The sequence below is a fragment of the Sceloporus occidentalis genome, unplaced genomic scaffold (assembly GCF_023333645.1).
Source record: "Sceloporus occidentalis isolate IW3139 unplaced genomic scaffold, rSceOcc1.0.p SCAF_2, whole genome shotgun sequence".
In the NCBI taxonomy this organism is placed as follows: Eukaryota; Metazoa; Chordata; class Lepidosauria; order Squamata; family Phrynosomatidae; genus Sceloporus; species Sceloporus occidentalis.
Window position 1 is genome coordinate 194749329 of NW_028316982.1, and position 19349 is coordinate 194768677.

Below are 19349 nucleotides of genomic sequence, written 5' to 3' on the forward strand. Positions count from 1 at the left end.
GCTAAGAAGCGGGGGAAGGGAGGAAAAGAGAGTCTCTTCTCTTCCAAAGCAGAAGTGAGCGATATCTGCCGTTTGTAACCCGAAACCCTCAGCACACAAGCTTTTCAGCTTCTTAAACAGCTGATACAAATGACAAAAGCCATCGATTTCCCAGGCAGTAGGTTAAAATGCTCTTAAGAGAAGGGGAGGGCAGGTTGCAAATGAGGAAGGTTGCAGTGGAAATGCTTCCTCTGAAATGCCTGCAAGGGAGCTGGGGTGGCAGGATATTGTAGCCGGTTTATGAGGTTTGCATCTGGGAGAAGAAGAAAAAAAACTCCAACACCACTCCATCCATCCCACAGGTTTTTTCAGTCTCTGGTAACGAGCACAATGACACCTGGCCTATTATACTCTGTAAAGCTATTTTTTTATAAAGCCATTTTAAGGCTAGACATTAAAAGTTATTAGACGAAGCACACTCTTGAATATATTTTTCTCTGGCCAAAAAGAGAGGAAATGGGCGAGGGGAAAGGAAGCCCTCCTGCAAATACTCCGCTCTCACTTTGGCTGCTTTGTCGGGATAAGCAAATATTGCCCTTTGCTGGTAAAGGCTACTCATTTTACATTTGAAATGTCATTTCCGGAGTAATGATAACACCCTAGCCTAGGACCTATTGTTAGTTCCAATTCTTGTAGATCTAGTTAAGCAATTGACTTTACCTACGTCTAGAAGAGTTTATTCCTGATGTTTGGCCTGCATCTGTGGCTGGCATTCGTCAGGAATAAACTCTTAGAACATGGCCACATAGCCTGAAAAACCCACAAAAAATTATGGATGCTAGCCATGAAAGCCTTTGACTTCACATACTAATCATGGAGTTGGAAGAGACCCCAAGGGCCCATTCAGTCCAATGCCCTGCCATGCAAGAACACAGAATCAAAGCACCCCTGATAGAAGGCCATCCAGCCTCTGTTTAAAAACCTCCAAAGAAGGAGACTCCACCTATTCTACTACCCAACAGGTCAGGATGTTCTTCCTAACACTGAGGTGGAATCTCACCTCAACAAAAGGAACATCTTTTATTTGTCATTACCCTTCTGCAGAAGCCCACATCTTCATGGGAGGCCCACCCTAGGAGGATCACTGCTTACAGGTCCAGGCCTCAGCCCAATTAAGAAAGCCCCAGCGCATATGAGGAACACAAAGCCTTCACAAAGAACACCTAAGAGAGCTTGGACGCAGCTCATCTCACCAAACTCCAATGCTGGGATTCTGAGGAGCGATGAGTTCCTTTAAGGCCACTGCTTGGCCAGTTTCTGAAACAGCAACTCATGACCGCCTGCAATTTTCACACCTAGAGCGATCCCTCGGAAGCAGATAGGCTTTTTCCAAAGAAGGGCTTTCCTGGGCAATGCCTTTGAGGAGGAAGTCTAGAAGTGAAGGTGTGTGTGTGTGTGTGTGTATGCTCTTTCCGTGTCCCTTGGGTCTCCCCAGTCCATCGTGGCTCCCTGGTTTTAGTGGTGGGTGTTTCCCCTTCTCTTCTCTTCCCTTCCCTCCCAGTCTTGCTCAACAGCAAGCTCGCAGGACCAGGGCCGCAGTCTCCAGCCCCCTTCCTTCTTTCTTTCCTTCTTTTCTTTCCTTTCTCTCCTCCCTCCTCCCTCCCTTTCCCCTCCTTGGGGAGCTGACCCGGAGGTCAGGCTGTTGTGAGCTGCGCTGGAGGAAGAGACGAGCCTGAGGAGCAAGGCAGCCAGCCGTAGAGGACCCAGGCGCCCTGGATGGTACTTAGCAGAAGGAACCCAGGGAACCGGCGGCATTGGAGGGCCGGGAGGGGCAGGCTTATACCAAGCCCCCCTGCAGGGAGCATTTATCCTCCTCCCGAGGACGCCTCCGCTGGTTTCAAGGAAAGGCCGAGGGAAGGAGGCCTCACTGCAGGACTAGGAAAGAAACTCCTGGCCTTTGGCTGCTTTTGGCCTCTCGCCTTATCCCAACAAGGACAGCCAGCGCGGCACAGTAGTTTGAGCGTCGGGCTACTACAACTCTTGAAGATTCAGGATTCACATTTTAGGTCCAAAACACACTGCAGAAATCATCCAGTTTGAGCCCGCTTTAACTGCCCAGGCTCAATGCTAGGGAATTCTGGGATTCTGTAGATGTGTGATACATTTAGCCTTCTCTGTCAGAGAGCTCCGGTGCCAAAATAAACTATAGTTCCCAGGGTTCGGTTAGCACTGAGCCAGGGCAGTTAAAGCGGCCCCACAATGGATTATTTTGGACCTCAGCTCGACCCTAGAAACCCAGACGAGGTGACCTTCTTTAAGTCACATTGTCTCCGCCTCAGTGGCCAGCAACTTGCCAAGAAACCCCTGTAAGATAGGTTCGCCTGAGGGTCACCATAAATCAAAAATGACTTAGAGGAACACAACAAGAACAACGACAACTAGCTGGCTAGGCGAGGAGGGACTCTCTCTCTCTCTCTCTCTCTCTCTCGCACACACACACACCAGCTCTGCCCCCGGGCGTTTCTCCTCCACCAGCCCCCTTTCCCCAGGGTGACCAGACGTCCTCCTTTTCCTGGACACGTCCTCCAAGTCAGCCTTCCAAAAGGGCCCTCCATTTTGCGGCATAGCTAAGAAGCATGCATTTCTATTTCTGCGAGTGGTTTCCCCCCCCCCGCTTTTCTTTTGCAATGGCCTACTTATTATTATTATTATCATCATCATTATTATTTGGGAACGTCCTACGTTTCGCAGTGCCCAGTCCTCCTTGGCGGTGAGGACATCTGCTCTTTCCCGGGCCAAGGGGGAGGCCTCCTGCTTGCCTGGCGGAGCCCGACCAACCTCGGCGGGTGACTCAGTCCTTTCGTCTCCCTTCCTCGCCGTTGCTCGCCTCCCTCCCTGCTTCCTCGAAGGGTGTCGCCGGGATTAAATTCATTAGCGCTCCGCTCCGAGAGAGGAGAGCGCACACCAAGCGCCGAGGGTGGCGTAAAGGGGGGCTGCTGGGCAGAGAGCCTATAAATAACCCCGCCGCGGCGTTACCCTGAGCTCGGAATGGCCCTGCTGGAGTGGGGCCTTAAATCAAGCCAGGGCCGCCGCTTCCCGGGAGTCTGGCTTTAATGGCTGGGAAGGGGAGGAGGGCCGGGCTGGCGGGGAGAAATCGGAATAACAAAACAAGGCCACCTTGGGCTGGCCTGACGCAGAAGGTCTGGCCGCTTCTCCCTACGCCGGGTTTAGAAAGAGAGGACGGGAAATTTTTAAAGGATTTATCTACTTCTTCGTTTACACAAACACATAAACACAGGGAGAGAGGGAGACACTGTGCCGGACACACACCTGGCACGTTAGCCCATCTTTTCCTGGGCCAAGGGATTCTGCTGTTGTTCTCTCTGCACAGAGCGATCAAAACGGCCTCCTCCTCGGTCCTCAACCCCCTTTCTGGCACAGCAAAAGCCTCCAGGCTGCAAAGAGTCAGTCCACCCCAGACACAAGCCTCCAAGCTGGAACAGGGATCGGGTTCCCTTTTGGAAAGGCTCACCGGTTTGGGCTGCGGTCCTAAGCAAACTGACTCAGGGTAAGTTCTCTTTGGAAACTTACTCCTTCCGAGTAAGACACCAGTCAGGCTCAGGGTTTGGTTGTTTTGAGCAATGCCTAGTTGCCGTTCCGCTTGGGGAAACGCCAGTTGGCGTCTGCCCTGGCCTCTACACACACACACACACACACACACACACACACACACACGAAACTCCGGCGCAGCCATTAGACAGGAAAGAACATGTTTCAGATTTTGTCAGCCATGTGACACAGAGAGGCAGCACACCGACGACTGAGGGAAAGCACACAAAAAGTCTCTCTTTCCGCCTCCAAACATCCCTTGCTTTGAAAAGAAGCTCCGGTGGGGCAAAGTGAGTCAAAGAGAAAGTTGCCCTTTGTTCAGTTGTCATCTTGGGGTGTGTAAAGAATTCCTATCTCATTTCAAGAATACATTTAACGTGGCCTTAACAAGATCTGGATTTATCTATTGCAGCTAGCTACCTCTTTCTGATCTTGGGGCCTATGTACTCTAAAATTATATTTCAAAGGAGCAACTAGCAAGACCATCACCTCTGAGTATTCCTTGCCTGAGAAAACCCTATGGAATTCCATGGGGTCACCTAAGTCCAAAGGAGTCTAGAAAGCAGAGCTCACCTATTGATGATTGTTTCAACTATGGCTACGTGGGCAAAGGAGAAACAGCCCTTTGTCCTTTGGTAGGGATGGGTGGAGCCCAGTAGTGTGAGTGTTGGACCAGGACTCTGAGAAACTGGGTTTCAAATCTCCTCTCAGCCATGGAAACTCACTAGGTGACCTTGGGCAAGTCACATTCTCTTTAGAATTAATCTTTCCAAGAAAACCATAGGAATGGACGAGAAGGCACTAAAAATTGGTGAGAACCAAGCCTTAAGCCCAAAGTCAATATAGAGGTCTGGCAGGAGCCAATATGGAGTTTGAAGTGTAGTGGTTTGAAGATTGGATTAGGACTCTGGAGACTAGAGTTCACATACTTGTTCTGATATGGAAACTCCCTAGAGCAGTTATGTCCAAACTCTGGTCTTCTAGGTGTTTGGGACTTCAGCTCCCAGAAGCCTCACCCACCTTGGCTAATGGTCTGGGATGCTGGGAGCTGAAGGCCAAAACACTTGGAAAGGCCAGAGTTTGAACATCACTATCCCAAGGTGATCTTGGGCAAGTCACCCACCTTCAGAAAACTCAGTGATATGGTTGCCTCAGGATCACCACAAGTCAAAAAGGACTTGAAGGCCCACAACAATAACAGCAGCATATTGGTTTTATATCCTTTGAACTTGTTGGGTATAGCAACTTCTCATGCTGAGACCTTCTAGGAATGCATGCATAAGATATGATATTTTATTGTTTTACAAACAGCCCCCCCTCCTCCCTCATTTCCTGTTTATGAGCACACCTCTCCATTGCCCCTGGGGACATCGCCATTCCTTCTCCTTTTGTTCTTGCACAGAGTACCATGACTCCCTAGCATGCTGAGAAAACTTTCTCCAGAAACATGTGAACTTCTTCCTACCTAATTTTTCTTCTTTGCAACATAAAGTCTGACCTGTGTGTTAATATGCACATGATTTGGTAAGTAAATTTACTTTTATATTACTCTCAATCTAAGACTCTGTCTTGATGATCTGGGAGAACAAGAGTGGATCTAAATTTCTGCTCACATATATTCTGCTGTGAAGAACTAACTCTGCTGGTGAGATTAAACAATCTCTCCTATTCGGGGCTTCTCCTTTTTTTCACAAAAACCCAGAACTCTGTTCCACTCCATTTTCTTCTAAAGAACGTAGTGATTCTCTGTGGTGGAGGTAGAAACAACATTAGGTGGAAGAGACACTGAGGAACAAATAGGTTTCAGAATATGTCCCTGTTTTCCATCACAGCATCTCACCTTTCCAAGGCCTAGACTCACCAATGGACAGCAGCTGAGATGAGGATTCGTGGTTCAGATGCTAACAGGAAGCCCATACATTAGAATGCCCTCACAAAAATCCCCACAGTGCCTACAGTAGATAATACCCATCCTGTTAGGAATGGAAAGGCAACACTGGAGCCCTTCTTCCTGACATCTCCTTTTCCTGTTGCAAGGGGTTGTTTTTATTTTTAAGGGAGAAACCAGTCCCCAGGCATCCCATATGCAGTATGAACTGAACAGTTCTGAAGTGATAAAAAAAAATTCAGAGGTAGCACTTTGACCATAAAACAAATCCCAAAGTCCATATTGTTGATGACACCTTTATTAGGCCAACCAAAAAGGTATGACATTAATTGCCCCACTTGTTCCACTGTTTCTGAACAGAAAGCATTAAACCCATATTTACAAGTAGGGCAGTAGTTGTTGCCTTCAAGTTGTTTCGGGTATATGGTAACTCTAAGGCAATCCTATCATAGGGTTTTCTTGGCAAGATTTATTCAGATAAGGTTTGCTATTGTCTTCTCCTGAGGCTGAGAGTATGTGACTTGTCCAAGGTCATGCAGGGGGTTTCATGGCTCAGCTGGGAATCGAGTCCTGGTCTCCAGAATTATAGCCCAACACTCAAACCATTATGCCATGCTGGCTGTCCGTGTTCTAAGTATAAATAGGTGCTGGAAAACTGAAATTAAAACTTCCATTTATTTCTCTTTAATTAAAATAGATGCAGGTTGTGGGGTGGGGGGGAGGGATTAACCAAGATCAATATCTGCCCCCCTACCCTTATAGAAACCCCTCTGGTTATTTCAAGGAAATGTGCTTTTTAAATACAAATTACAATTGAATCATAAACAGAAAAATACACCAAGGGTGTATGCTTGAAATTTAATTCCATCAAAATCAGCAGGGCTTACTTCAGAAAAACAAATAGGCTTAGGATGGGATCTTGAATACAAAATTCAGAGTAAGATTTGGGGCTACAAAGGCAGGGCCTCAAGAGCACTCATAACTGGAAGTCACTGAAGTAATACACATTAGCATCTCAAGGTAAGAGCATTATGTGACTGTTTATTTTTCAAGAGTCACAACACTTGAAACAAAGCCACTCCCCCCAAATCGAATTGCCAATCTCAACTAGAGCAAATCAATGGAAACTGCATAAGTCTTGGTTTACCATTCAGTGGTTGATTCAGTAGGTCTCCTCTAGTTGGGATTAAGAATTGGATCTAGGCCTGCCTCTCAGGCCTTCACCTTTCCATTGTGCACACATCCCACCCCGCTACAGACATTCATTTTGCTCTTGCACTCCTCTCACCAACAGATATTGTGAAAGTGAACTTAAGCAAATAAATACCAGAGATGACTAACAAGATGAAGTCAGTCAAAACATTACCCCTCTCCTCCCCACATATAAGCATATCATAGAAAACTAGAGATACAGTAACAACTCAAGTTGTATTTTTGGTGTTTTTTTTCCTCCTTGGTGCAGAAATCCCTCAACATTAATAAGAAGTTCCTTCCCAAGTGAATGTACAATGATTGCAACACAACTCAACCTGAAGTTGGGCATTGCAGGATGGCCACCAGCAGCTATGCTTAGCTTGTACCCACCCCAACATTTATTTGGGCTACAGTTCCCATAAACTCCCTCACTGGCCCTGTTGTCTGAGGGACTGGAGTTCAAAAATGTATTTTCCCCCAAACGTTGACCTCCTGGATCCTAAACAGGGGCTTGCATCTCAAGTAAATAAACGTTGTATCAGGTGAAATCAAAGGCTTTCATGGCCAGCATCCATCATTTCTTTGTGGTTTTTTGGGGCTATGTGACTCAGTTCTAGAAGACTATATTCCTGACATTCAGCCTGCATCTGTGGCTGCCTTCTTCTCTGAAGATGCCAGGCACAGATGCTGGCAAAATGTCAGGAATAAACTCTTCTAGAACATGGCCAAATTGCCCAAAAAACCCACAAAGAAACTATGTTGTATCAGGTGTTTCCAGAGATTTAACCCCCACGATGACAACAAAAGCAACTACAACAGTCTTCAAACAACACACAACTATTCTTGAAGCCACTCTACTCAGGGGAGAATTCTTTGCAATGTAGAAACCAGTCCCTCCACCTAAGCAATGTAGCTGATCCTACCCCAGTGTATCTGAACCACCAGGGACCTTATCTTTCCTGCACTTGAGGACGGGCAAAATGAACCACTTTTGCTAACTGGAAAGACTCGATTTATCTTCCCGGAGGAACATATTTCGTTCAAGCTCAATTAAAAAGCAAGGGGAGGAGGGGGTTAGCCCACCCCAGCCACAGTTGATTGCGGGCTGAACTGCAGCCACTTGTGGCTGTTTACTACCTCGGCCATTTTGATGGTTTGCACGTTGGGGCTGGAAATCCTGGGCGTGTTTCCAAGGGGACTCGCCAACCAAGAGCAGCTCTTTCCAGCAGAGCGAACGCGAACGTGTGCTTTCTCTTTCTCACTCGCTCGCTCATATAAATGCACCGAGGCAGAGCTGGAGCCGGCTTCCGCCTCTCTTGTCTTTCATTCCTGGGTTGCAGGAGGGCAGAGGAAGCCAGGGACAGGGCTGGCAGGAGAGGACTGGCCCTTGCACTCCTCGGGCAGCCAATCAGGGAGGGCTCGATGGTGACACTGCTGTGAAAGGGCTACTGTCTGCAACCCTGGCCAGTCGGCTCTCCTTGCTCGCAGGAGGAGGCAGCTGCCATGAGGCCAAGCCCCGCTGGCCAGGGGGCGAGTCAGAGGGGAGAAACAACGCTTAGGGAAGGATAGCACCCGCCTCTTCCCCTCCTCCCTCCATATCATGACCTTCTTCTCCTCTCTGTCCTTCAGCATGGCTATAGCGAAGGACAGGATTGGACTACTGCTCCCATCATCCCGCCCCAGTCCCAACGCAGTCGAGGAAGGTTAGATCAGATGTTGCTGGGTGCCTTCAAGTTATGTCCCACTCGTTGCGACCCTAAGACGAACCTATGATGGGGTTTTCATGTTGGAAATATCACCAACATTTCATGGCAAGGTTGGTTCAGGAGAGGTTTGACATTGCCTTCCCCTAAGGCTGAGAGCATGTGACTTGCCCAAAGTCACCCAGTGGGTTTAATGGCCCAGCAAGGAATGGAACTCTGGCCTCCTGAGCCATAGTCCAGTACTCAAACCACTAGGCCATGCTGTTTTAGATTAGGAGAGGTCTCTTCAGTGCTTCCAGGTTTACGTGTCCTACTTAAGTCATACTTTCCTCATCCAGATTAAGTTCAGTTGACACGTGTGTCTGGAGGACTGCTGCCAGAATGTGTGTGTGTGTTCTCCCTCCACATCAACAACAGCAGCCCATTTAGCAAGTTGTTTATTTCCCGCCTCCAAGCTTTGAAGTGGTTTCATGCCAACTCCTACTTGGTGAGATTTTTATGAAAACCCAGCCATGCGAAGTTATGAGTCTATAGGTACTAAAGATTCAGCATCCAGGGCTGAGCAGAGATCCTTCACCTATCCATCCCAGGTATCAATGAAGAAAAGGAGAGCTTTTCCCAGGGGATTAAGCCAAGTTTATTTGTAACCAGAACTGCACACGAATTGGTGCAAGCCTTGCAACATCTGTGGTAACAGAGTGCCATTGAGCATAGGCAGAGTGTCTTTCTTACATGTTGGACCAAAGACTAGGCTGCACTTTACCAGCTTAGCCTTACACTTCCTAGCCAGAGGAAGCTGCCTCCAAACAGACTCGGCCACCTGCATCCTGGGCTTTAAATCCCTGTAGAAGTGAAGACCAACCACAGTCAAGGTAGCAAGAGAGTACAATAGGCATGAAGCAACCAGAGGATGGGCTTCCACCTCAGGACTGGGACCTAGTTCTCATTGTGTTGGAAAATATGTCTGCTGAAAGTGTACCACCACAACCAGTTCAGACTGCAAGAATGTATGGTGGTGTGCATTCCTGTGTGTTGTATGCCTTCAAGTCGTTTCTGACTTAAGGCAACCCTATATTAGGATTTTTGTGGCAAGATTTGTTCAGAGGAGGTTTGCCATCTCCTTCCTCTGAGAGAGTGTGACTTGCCCAAGATCACCCAGTTGATTTCATGGCCCAGCTGGAAATCGAACCCAGGTCTCCAGAGTCATAGTCCAATACTCAAACCACTAAGGCCCCTTGAAATCCAGCTTGTCAAACAAAAGCTTCACGGGGGCTGTGGGGAGGTGTTGTTGGACTGCAAGTCCCACTGGTTATCACTAGGCATGGCAGCCAAAGGTGAAGGAGGATGGGAAATACAGCCCAACAACATCTCGATATGGAGGGGGGAGGGCCCTTTCCTTTCCCATGTCGATTAGCATCCAACTGTCTGTAGCCTGAGACAGGGGTTTACCCCCCCCCCCCGCCTGCTGTACGAATTAGGACCACCAGGCCTCACTTTGACCGAACTGCGAAGGGAGAACGCCATTAACTTCCCGACCCCGGCTTTTTGTTTTAATTACTAGATGCGAGGGATGAATCATCCTCTCAGGCACCTTCTGCTGGAAAGGGAGATTGAGGGAGGGATGGGAGTGAGTGAGTGGATCCATCCCTTGTTCCCTGGGCTGCCTGGGGAAGAGACTGGTGGCAGTCTGGGCTCCTCGACCCCCGGGGGGCTTCTCCTTTGAGAGACCTCCAGGCTGCAGAAGCGACCAGGCCCATTCGTGACCACGAGAGACTGTAGGCTGCGGGGAGGAGGCCAAGGCTGGCGGGCAAGGAGGTCTCCAAACGGCTGGGTTTTCCGTTCAAGGCAAAGGAGCTCTCAGGAGGGAGCATCAACAACCGCGATTGCTTCTCTTTCTTCCTTCTTTTCTTGGCCTGCCTGAGCCCGAGGAAATGACAAGGCGGGATCGTTAGGAGCCGGGCTGCAGAAATAGCATATGGAAGAGGGGCTCTAGCAGCCATTCTCTCGGCGCGTGTTTTTAATGAATTAAAAGCATAGGAGAAGGAGAAGGAGAAGTAAGTGTGGTCGTTAAAATAAAGAGCGGCAAACTCTGATAATGATTTCCAGCCCGTCCAAGCACTCCGTGGCTTCTTTATTCTTAAAGTCAGAAACCAATGTTAAGAACCTCTGTCTTACACAAAATGTTGCTGACAACTCTCTCTCAGATCTGAAACGCCTCGTTTGCGAGCCAGAGCCATTATTTCGGGATACAAAGAGTGGGAAGACATTTAAATGAGAGAGACTTTCAAAGCCTGTCCCTTAGAAGGCTGGGGGGGATGGGACACTTTGGACAGTTTGGGTAGCACTTTTGCCATAATGGTCAACCGGACTCTCAAACCAAAGAAGACCTGGTTCCCAGATGACAACTGTCACATCTAGAAACAGGCCGATTGGCCAACAACACCCAGCTGGGAATCTCAATGAACTTCAAGCAACATATTCAGGGGTAGCTGAAGAGATATTCCTCCTTTGTGGGTTTTATTGTATTTCTATTAAATTCGAGAGATTTCTACAAGTGTAATCTCTGTTTCCTTTCCCCAGCTTCACTGGTTTTGTGAATCCGACCCCTATAGCCAGCATATTGGTCCACAAACTGGCTCTTTTTGGGAGGCGGGGGCATTGTCCCTCCTTCAAAATCACACAGAAACACCACACTCCTTCTACCCAAATTAATCCAAGTCACTGCCAAACTAACCAGGCCATGCCTGCACCGGTCTGCTACAGGCCCAAACTCTCAGCGTTTGGGATTACTGAAACTGGAAGGATTTGTTAATCCAGGCTCCTGATCTCTGAAACGCTGGAACCCATTAGGCAGCTCTGTAGGGCAGCTGCACATGAGGCGGGGAGATCATGCAGGAGAGGTCGGATTACCACATTGTTGGAGCCATGCAGGTAATCCTGCCGTTGAAAAGGTCACAGGGGATGGTATACAGGGAGGATTATTTAAGAAGGACCCAGGCCTTTCGGGCGCCTAAACTGCCTTGTCTTAAAGATTCTCAGTTTGCTCCCCTTCCCATCTAAACCAGGGTTTTATGGTGAGGAGGAGGCTCCCTTTCTTCTCAAAGCAGGCAACATAGGCTGCGTATGCACTGTAGAAATAATGCAGTTTGACACCCCTTCAGCTGCCACAGCTGGATGCTACGGAATCCTGGAATCTGCAGTTTTGTGAGATATCTATTCTTTTAGGCCAGAGAGCCTGTGGTGTCAAACTACAAATCCCAAAATTCAGCAAATTACAAATCCCAGTATTCCATAGGATGCAGCCATGATAGTTAAAGCGTTGTCAAGCTGTTGCAGTGCAGATGCAGCCATACCGTAGGCTGCACCACCGAAGATCCCCTTCCTCTCTGACTCTTTGGGTCCAAAAAGGAAGAGGACCAAGGAGAGGACCAAAGGGCAGCCACAGCTCCAGCCCTGCCCTCAGCTCACCCGAAAGCTTCCCTTCAGTCTGACGAACTGCCAGGGCGGAACTCAATATATTATTTCAAAGGAAAGCCCGTTTGTCTTCCTGTTCTCCACTCCGGTGACTGCAGCTGCATGACTCAGAAAACAAAAGGAAAAAGGGGGGGACACGTGCTTTCCCCCTCCCAAAAAAAGGGGGGAGGAGGAAGAGAGGGCAGGCTGGTCCCTTTCCCTCCCACGCCGCCTGTGGGGTAGGGATGTTGGGGGATGTATCCCAACATGTCTGGACCACTAGGGAATCAAGGCTTTTGAACTTTGCAAATCGTTTCCCGTTTTTGCCTGCGAGTGGATAGAGAGCAGCGCTACACTCGTACCGGGGTGTGTGTGTGTGTGTGTGTGTGTGTGTAAGGTCTGTAGAGAAGTCATCACTGCAACCCCCAGCGAATGGCTTGCCTGTGTGAAACCGTCCTCACGGGTTAACCATATGCTTTCCTATCGCGTGGCACCCCGTCAAAGATAAGGCTTTTCAAGGGAGGCAGGGATCAGCAGCCTTCAGGACTGGCACAGCCATCACTTGGGCTCCTTCCCCTACCATCACAAGGTTGTTCGGAGGAGGAGGAGGAGAACACAGCAGAACCTGTACTGCACTGTCTGAGATGCCTGATTCATGGAGATTATGTTTTGAAGGCGCCCTCCTTTCTATCAGACTACTACTACAATGTTTCTCCATTCCATATGGAGCTTTTGCTAGGTTTCACCATGGGTCGTCCCAACCCCCCCCCCCCCCCCGCAGTCTGAAGATAACACTCAATTAGATAAGGGACAAAACAACAAAGGCTGTTGGGACACCTGACACGCATTTCTGATGGCGTAAGCTTTTGTAAACTAGACACCAATTGCTCTCACTGGACAGGCCCTTGCCAGAAACCAGCAGCTGGTGAAATGCAGCTGAAGTGAAGACTCTTGCAGGCCACGTTGCTTCTGGAATCAGTGAAATATCTACCATGTGAGGGATAAACAAGCCAGTCTATGGCAATGTCTGGCTGCGCTATCCCCATCTGAAAATTATTACCTGGAAATTGGTTCCAGGGATGTGAATAGGCCTAAATGTCCATGGCTAGTAAAAGAAATGGAGTTAGCAACATGAGGACTATGTAGATGGAAGCTCTCAGAACAACCGGACGGGTTATTATAGGCTTACTCTAGAGAAAATCTAGAGGAACGGAATCTGCTCAGCCATGTAAACCCATTGGGTGCCCTTGGGCAAGTCACACTCTCTCAGCCTCAGGGGAAGGCAATGACAAGCCTCCTCTGAAGAAACTTGCCAAGAAAATCCTAGGATAGGTTTATCTTAGGGACACCTTAAGTCGGAAACACAACAACAACAAACAACAACAAACACCAGATTATAGTCTTCATACCTAATCTCTAAAACAGTGGAGCTCAGATCCAAAGTGTGCTAACTATACAACAGAAGACAGACAGCACAGAGGCCTAAATATTCCATGAAGTCATGGGGACCCTTCTTTCTATTTGCTTGCCAGGACATTGGCGGGGAACCTGCAGCCATCCAGATGCCCCTGGGCTCCAATTCCCATAGTCCCTAGCCAGCAGAGCCAATAGCCAGGTGAAGAAAGCTACTTGCGACCGAGTCTGGAAGGTCACAGGCTTCCCACCAGAGAAGGAAAGTAAAGGGTTGAAAAGGCAGTCTTTGCTGCTCTCTTTTTGTTGTGCCCCTTCAAGTCGTTTCCAGTTTATGGCAACCCTAAGGCGAAGCAATTATGGGATTTTCTTGGCAAGATTTGTTCAGAAGAGGTTTGCCATTGCCTTCTGATGAGGATGACAACAAGTGACTTCCCTCACATGGTGGATATTCCACTGATTCCAAGGTCACCCAGTGGGTTTCATGACTTCGCTGGGAACTGAACCTTAGCTCCAAAACACACTGCAGAAATAATCCAGTCTGGGACTGCTTTAACTGCCCTGGTTCAGTGGTAGGGAATTTGGGAAGTATAGTTTTGTATTCCCAAGATTCCTCAGCACTGAGCCAGGACAGTTAAAAGGCTCTCAGCCTGGATTCTTTCTGCAGCGTGTTTTGGACCTCAGTCTTCAGAGAATTAGTCTAATTCTCAAACTCCTGGGCCAGGCTGCTGTTAGCCTGGGTTTGAACCATGTTCAAAGGTAGTTTTCGAAGAGTTTGGAATCCCATGAGGTTGCAGTCCACATACTCCCGAATTCCGGAAGTTGAAAGTCGAGGATATTAAAAAGCAAAGGCCTTTTAGTCCTCAAGGCACCTTGAAGGGCTCTTGTTTCTTGCATGTCTCATTACACATATAGAGAGAGAATGAGAGAGTGGGGGCGCCCAGTGCACTCTCTCTTCCGGAGTCCTTGCTCCAGAGCAAGTGCGCCTGGGTTTGCAGCTGCATTTGTCTCCGGAGCCCTTTGCAGGGAGCAAGCCTCCCCAGAGCGCCTTGGCCTAGCCTGGCTTCCTCTCGGGGCTGGCCAGGGGATTTCCTCTGAGGCAGATTGGGGCTCTTTGCTCGGCCTTCTCAAAAGCCGCCTCTCTCTCGCCGCTCCTTTCTCTGGAGCGAGAAACAGGGTCGGCAACTGCTGGTGACGGAAAAAGAAAGCCCTGGCAGCCCTCCGCCTGGCGCGGGATTAGTCATCCCCCGAGTTTCCCTTCAAGAAAATTTGGCAATCCCCCAAAGCCGGGGCCCTTACACCAGGAGGGGATCTGCGCCTCCTGCTTCCCCCTATCAACCCCGGGCCCTTTCAGATCTTGGAGGGGGATCCCGAGGTCTCTATGTGTGTGTGTGAATGCATTTATTTATTGCCGGTGGTGGTTTTTGCAGCAGCCTGTGCCCAGCCCCTCCTGCCTCTTTCCCAACGATCGCGAAAGGTTTTTCATCTCGGCGGCCGCCAGCTTAGCAGCTAACGAAGTCGGGCGGCTGGAGCCCACACGACTCCGGTGCCTGCGTTGATCCTTCAATAAAAGCCGGCTCCTTTATTAGAAACAGGAGATGCGTCTCTCCGACCGACCCGAAGCCCAACGCCTCCCCTCCTTGCCTGAAAGGCACATCAAATCCCCTCCGGCGAGCCTCGGCCAAACGCATCTGACGCCGGGAGCGGCCATTCGCTCCCTCCCTCCCTCCCTCTCTCTTTCTCTCTCTTTTTATTCCGCCAACACACACACACAGCAGCCAGTAGCACACACAACACACAAAGAGACACCTCCCACCCTGCCCCTCTCCTCTTTTTCCCCTGGGGCCGGGAAGAAAGCATTGCAACCCCCCACCCCCACCCACCCTTTATGACAACCTCTTTCTATTCAACCCTCTCTTCCGAGGAGCAGCCATGGCAAATCCGCAAAAACTATTTCCCCTTTCCCATCGCCCCTGATGGGCAAAACATCCTCACCTTCGAGGGGACAACCTATTTAAATGTACCACACACACACACACACACACACACAAGAACAAAAAAAGGCACTCCTCCTCCTCTTTGCCTTCCTAGCCGATCTTTTCCTACACACAGAGGCACCGAGCACCTCCATCCCTCCCCCCACCACTTCAGCAGCACCTTTCTTCCAGAAAAGTCGCTTCCTTTATTAGAAACAGAAGGCACGCCTCCTGCTCAGTCGGGATGCAAAGCACCCCCCCCCCCCGCACTCTCCAGTATTTTATTTTATTTTTTATTTTTAACACAACCAAAAAACCTCAAGCGCAGCCACCCCCGCTTCAGCTTTCCCATCCTTCGCAAGCAAGCGAGCAGAGAGGCAGGCAGGCAGGCAGGCCTCCCTCTCTCTCGCTCTCTCTCTCAGGCGCAACCAACACGCCCTTCCCTCCTCCCCCCCCCCCCAATCCCTCATTACCAGGCGCAGCCAACCTCCCTCCCCCCTCCTGAAGCGAAGCCAACCACCCATCAAATCCCCCTTCACCAGGCGCGGCTGCTCCCGCTCCTCCTCGCTTGCCTTTCCCTTCCCTTCCCTTCCCCCCCCCAACAGCTCCCGCATCAGCAGGTCGGAGAGGCGGGAGCGCGCTTGCTTGGCTGTGTGTGTGTGTGTGTGTGTGTTAGCCAGACCTGCCAGATTGAAACTAGGTTTCCCCGGGCGCCGCCGGGGAGAACCGAGGCTTTTGGATGCCAGCGGGCTCCCTGCCTAGTCCTTGCGCTTTGCAGAGAGCGCACCGCGGGACCCACAAGACAGCTTTCCTGGTGCCAGAAACCCCCCAGTGCAACCGCCTTTGCTTTTGTGGAGCACCAGGCAACACACACACACACACACACATTATATATGCAGTTGATTCTGCCAAACGCAATGCAAAGCGTCCCTTTGCCGGGAGAAAGCTCCCGAGGAGAAAGTGGCAGCAAAGCCAAGCGGTGAGAGGCCGCCATCTAAGAGCCTTGGCTGGGCTCTGGGCAGGACTTCAGGAAGCCCTTTTCCGCGACGGAGAGTCGGCAGCGCTGCTTTGGGCTCAGGCCTCAAGACTGCAGGGGCGTCAGCCGAGCCTGCCCTGCTGAGGCCCTAGAAGCAAAGCCAAGGCGGCAGCAACCCTTAGCGACCCTTTGGGGGCCCTGGACAAGGAGGCCCTACGTCCTCCTTTTCCAAGACATTGCAATCTTCTGCCCAGGAGGAATTCCCAAACGTCCTCTGAGCATGACTAAGAAGCCACGCATTTATATTTATATGCGTGTTTTTAGGTTTTCTTTGGTCATCTCCTCCATTTTCCTTGCATGCCCTACATCCAGGGGCACCGGATGTCTTCCTTTTCTAGAACTCCAATTCTGTCCAGGAGGAATTCCCAAACGTCTTCTGTTTTAAGCATGACTAAGAAGTATGCATTTATATTTATATAAGTGTGTTTAGCTTTTCTTTGGTCGTTTCCTTCATATTTTTTGAATGTCCTGCACCTAGGAGGACCAGAAGTCCTCCTTTTCTAGGACAGGTACATCACTGCAGCTTTCTGTCCAGGAGGAATGCCAAAACGTCTTCTACTTTTAGCCTAAATTTATATTTATATGAGTGTTTTTAGCTTTTCTTTGGTGATCTCCATTTTTCTGGAACGCCTTCCATTTCGCAATGCCGGGGAGGACATCTGCTCACTCTAGCTGGGGAAAGTCTGGGCTGTCGGTTGGGGGGGTGAGTTAAAGACACAATATTCAGAAGCCGGGATCGACCCCGGCAGGGCTTTAATGGCGAGGAGGAGGAGGCCGCCTTGGACTTGCCAGAGAAGGGGCAAAGGGCGCCTGGGGGGAGGCTCTCCCTGGCCAAAGGAAGCCTCCCCTGGGCTCTCTCTTGGCGCCTCCTCCTCTTCCTCCGGAGGCCAAGAAGGGCCTCCGCTCCACCGCAAGGTCTCTGAGTGACAACTGAAAGGGGCCAAATGGCGGCGGCGGAGGGGGAGGAAGAGAGGGGAGAGAAAGCCACAGCACACGCCAAGCCACACCGCCTTCCTCCGCTTCCGCCTTCAGCCAGACGCAGCCCTAGGCCTCTCGCCTGCCTCTTCCCAGCACCAAGGCAGGCAGGCAGGCAGGCAAGCAAGCGAAGAGGAGGACCTCGTCGCTGGAGGCTCTGGAAGGAAGGAAGCAGGCGGCTGGCTTGTGGCTTGGGTTGCTAGGGCTGGTGCGGGAGCTTCCCGGAGGCCGGGAGGGGGAAGGGGCTCCTGGACCAATGGGTTTGGCCAGCCTCTTCCTCTTCCTCGCCTGCCCCAAGGCCGGCTTCTCTGGGGCCTCCAACGAAAGAGCCAGGCAGGAGCAGCCAAGAGGAGGAGGGAGGCAGTCCCTGGGACTGTGTGACACGAAAAGATGGCGCCTCCCTTCCCCCTCCACCCTCCTCTTTCCCTCTCGGCTTCCATTTCCTCCCCAGCAGCTCCGCCGGGCCTTTCAGCGCCCCCTTCCTCCTCCTCCTCCTCCTCCTCCTCCTCCTCCTCCTCTTCCTCCTCCTCTTCTTCCTCCTCCTTTTGCAGCCAGACACCACCATTAATCGCTCGGTGGGTCTCTGCCTTTCCTCCCTCCCTCCCTCCCTCCCTCCTTCTCAGCCTTTTCCCGTTCCTGTCGCGTTGGCTTTATGTTAACTTTCATCGTTGCATATATATATATATATACACACACACACACACATACATACACATACACACACGCGCGCGCATTTTGTACACTTGATCTTAGCCAAAAGGCCGAGAAGCGATTGGGAAGGAGGGTATATATGCCTTTTCTGTATTATTATTATTATTATTATTATTATTATTATTATTATTTTGAACGTGCCAGGCTGTAGGAGAGGGGACGGAGTAGGAGGGATGGCCTGGTTAGGAGGACGCCGAAGGACGCGAGGCAAAGTTTCCCAGCTCTCCTCCGCTCCCTCCAGCCCCAGTTTCTGCTCTCTTCCTCCTTCTCCCCCTCCATCTCCAGCCCCAGGGGAAGGCGGGAAGGCCAAAGGGCGCCAGGAAGAAGAGGAAGAGGAAGCCTGGCCAAGGAGCTGAGCCGAGTTTCTCTCTCTTCCATGCAGAGGCACGCAGAGAAAGAGGCACAAAGCCACCAAGCCGGGGGCTGCAAAACGAGGCCATTGGGGTTTGACCGAAGAGTCCCTGAATCCGGTCCACCACCGATCTCCTCCTCTACCAAAGCTCATGCTACCAGCTTCTTTCTTTCAGCTCCTCTCAAAAGCCCTTTCTTGTTGTGTGCCTTCAAGTCTTTTCCGACCTATCTCGACCCATAGGCCTAGCCTTCTAATTTAGGGGATTTCCTTGGCGCAATTTCTTCAGAGGAGGTTTGCCATGGCCTTTCCCCTGAGGATGAGAGCATATGACTTGCCCCAGGTCCCCCAGTGGGTTTCATCATGGCCCAGCGGGGAACTGAACCCTATTCTCCAGACTCATAGTCCAGCGCTCAAACCAGTAGCCACACTAGCTCTCTTTCAAAGGTGCCACTAGATCCCTTTGTATACTCCTCTACTAATGTAAGATGGAGGAGGGGAGAGACTACGATCATTTCTCACAACCACCACATTTTAGTTTGCAATGGAAGGCTTTGGCTCCACTTGCCTGATGCCCAGGCGAGATGTATGTGGTTCAGAGGCCCAGCTCTGGTCCCCTGAGTGCAAGCTGTTGTTGGTGGGCCTCCCACCCACCCATCTTTTCTCTTCCCCTCCCTGCTCTTCCCCTCTCCCTCTGCATTTTGGTTGTTTGATGTTGCTTCCCACTTCCTCCCCACCCATCACTTTTGCTGGTGGGTGGGGGGAGGGAGTTGCTACGAGCTGCACACTGCAGATGTCACAGCCGCCGTCGTCGTCGGAGAAGTTTAACTGCCTGGAAATGCGGCTACAAAACAGAGAGCCACCAGTCCTTTGAATCTCTTCCAAACTATACGTTCCCCTCCGGTGCAGCTCCAGAAATCCGCTTGAGCTGCTATAGAAAAGGCAGCCGCGTTTGTCCTAAGTGCAAAGATGTTGTTCTTTCTTTCTTTTTCTCTCTCTCTCCTTCAGATCTTTGTTTTTGTGAAGTTTGCAAATGAGATTCAGCGTGACCCCCGCCTATTTCAGA

At 50.3% G+C, this 19349-nt stretch overlaps 1 protein-coding gene across 2 annotated transcripts in view; it reads right to left on the reverse strand.

Annotated features, from left to right (window-relative positions):
- BCOR (BCL6 corepressor) overlaps positions 1-19349 on the reverse strand; it is a 165616-nt gene that overhangs the window by 104089 nt on the left and 42178 nt on the right. The window contains exon 1 of one of the 2 annotated variants that reach the window (XM_089511845.1): positions 2722-2757. The exons of the other annotated variant lie outside the window; for it this stretch is intronic. The gene's annotated coding sequence lies outside the window, so the exon portion shown is untranslated. Of the gene's footprint in view, positions 1-2721; positions 2758-19349 lie in introns of those variants that run through there. 2 annotated transcript variants of the gene reach the window in all.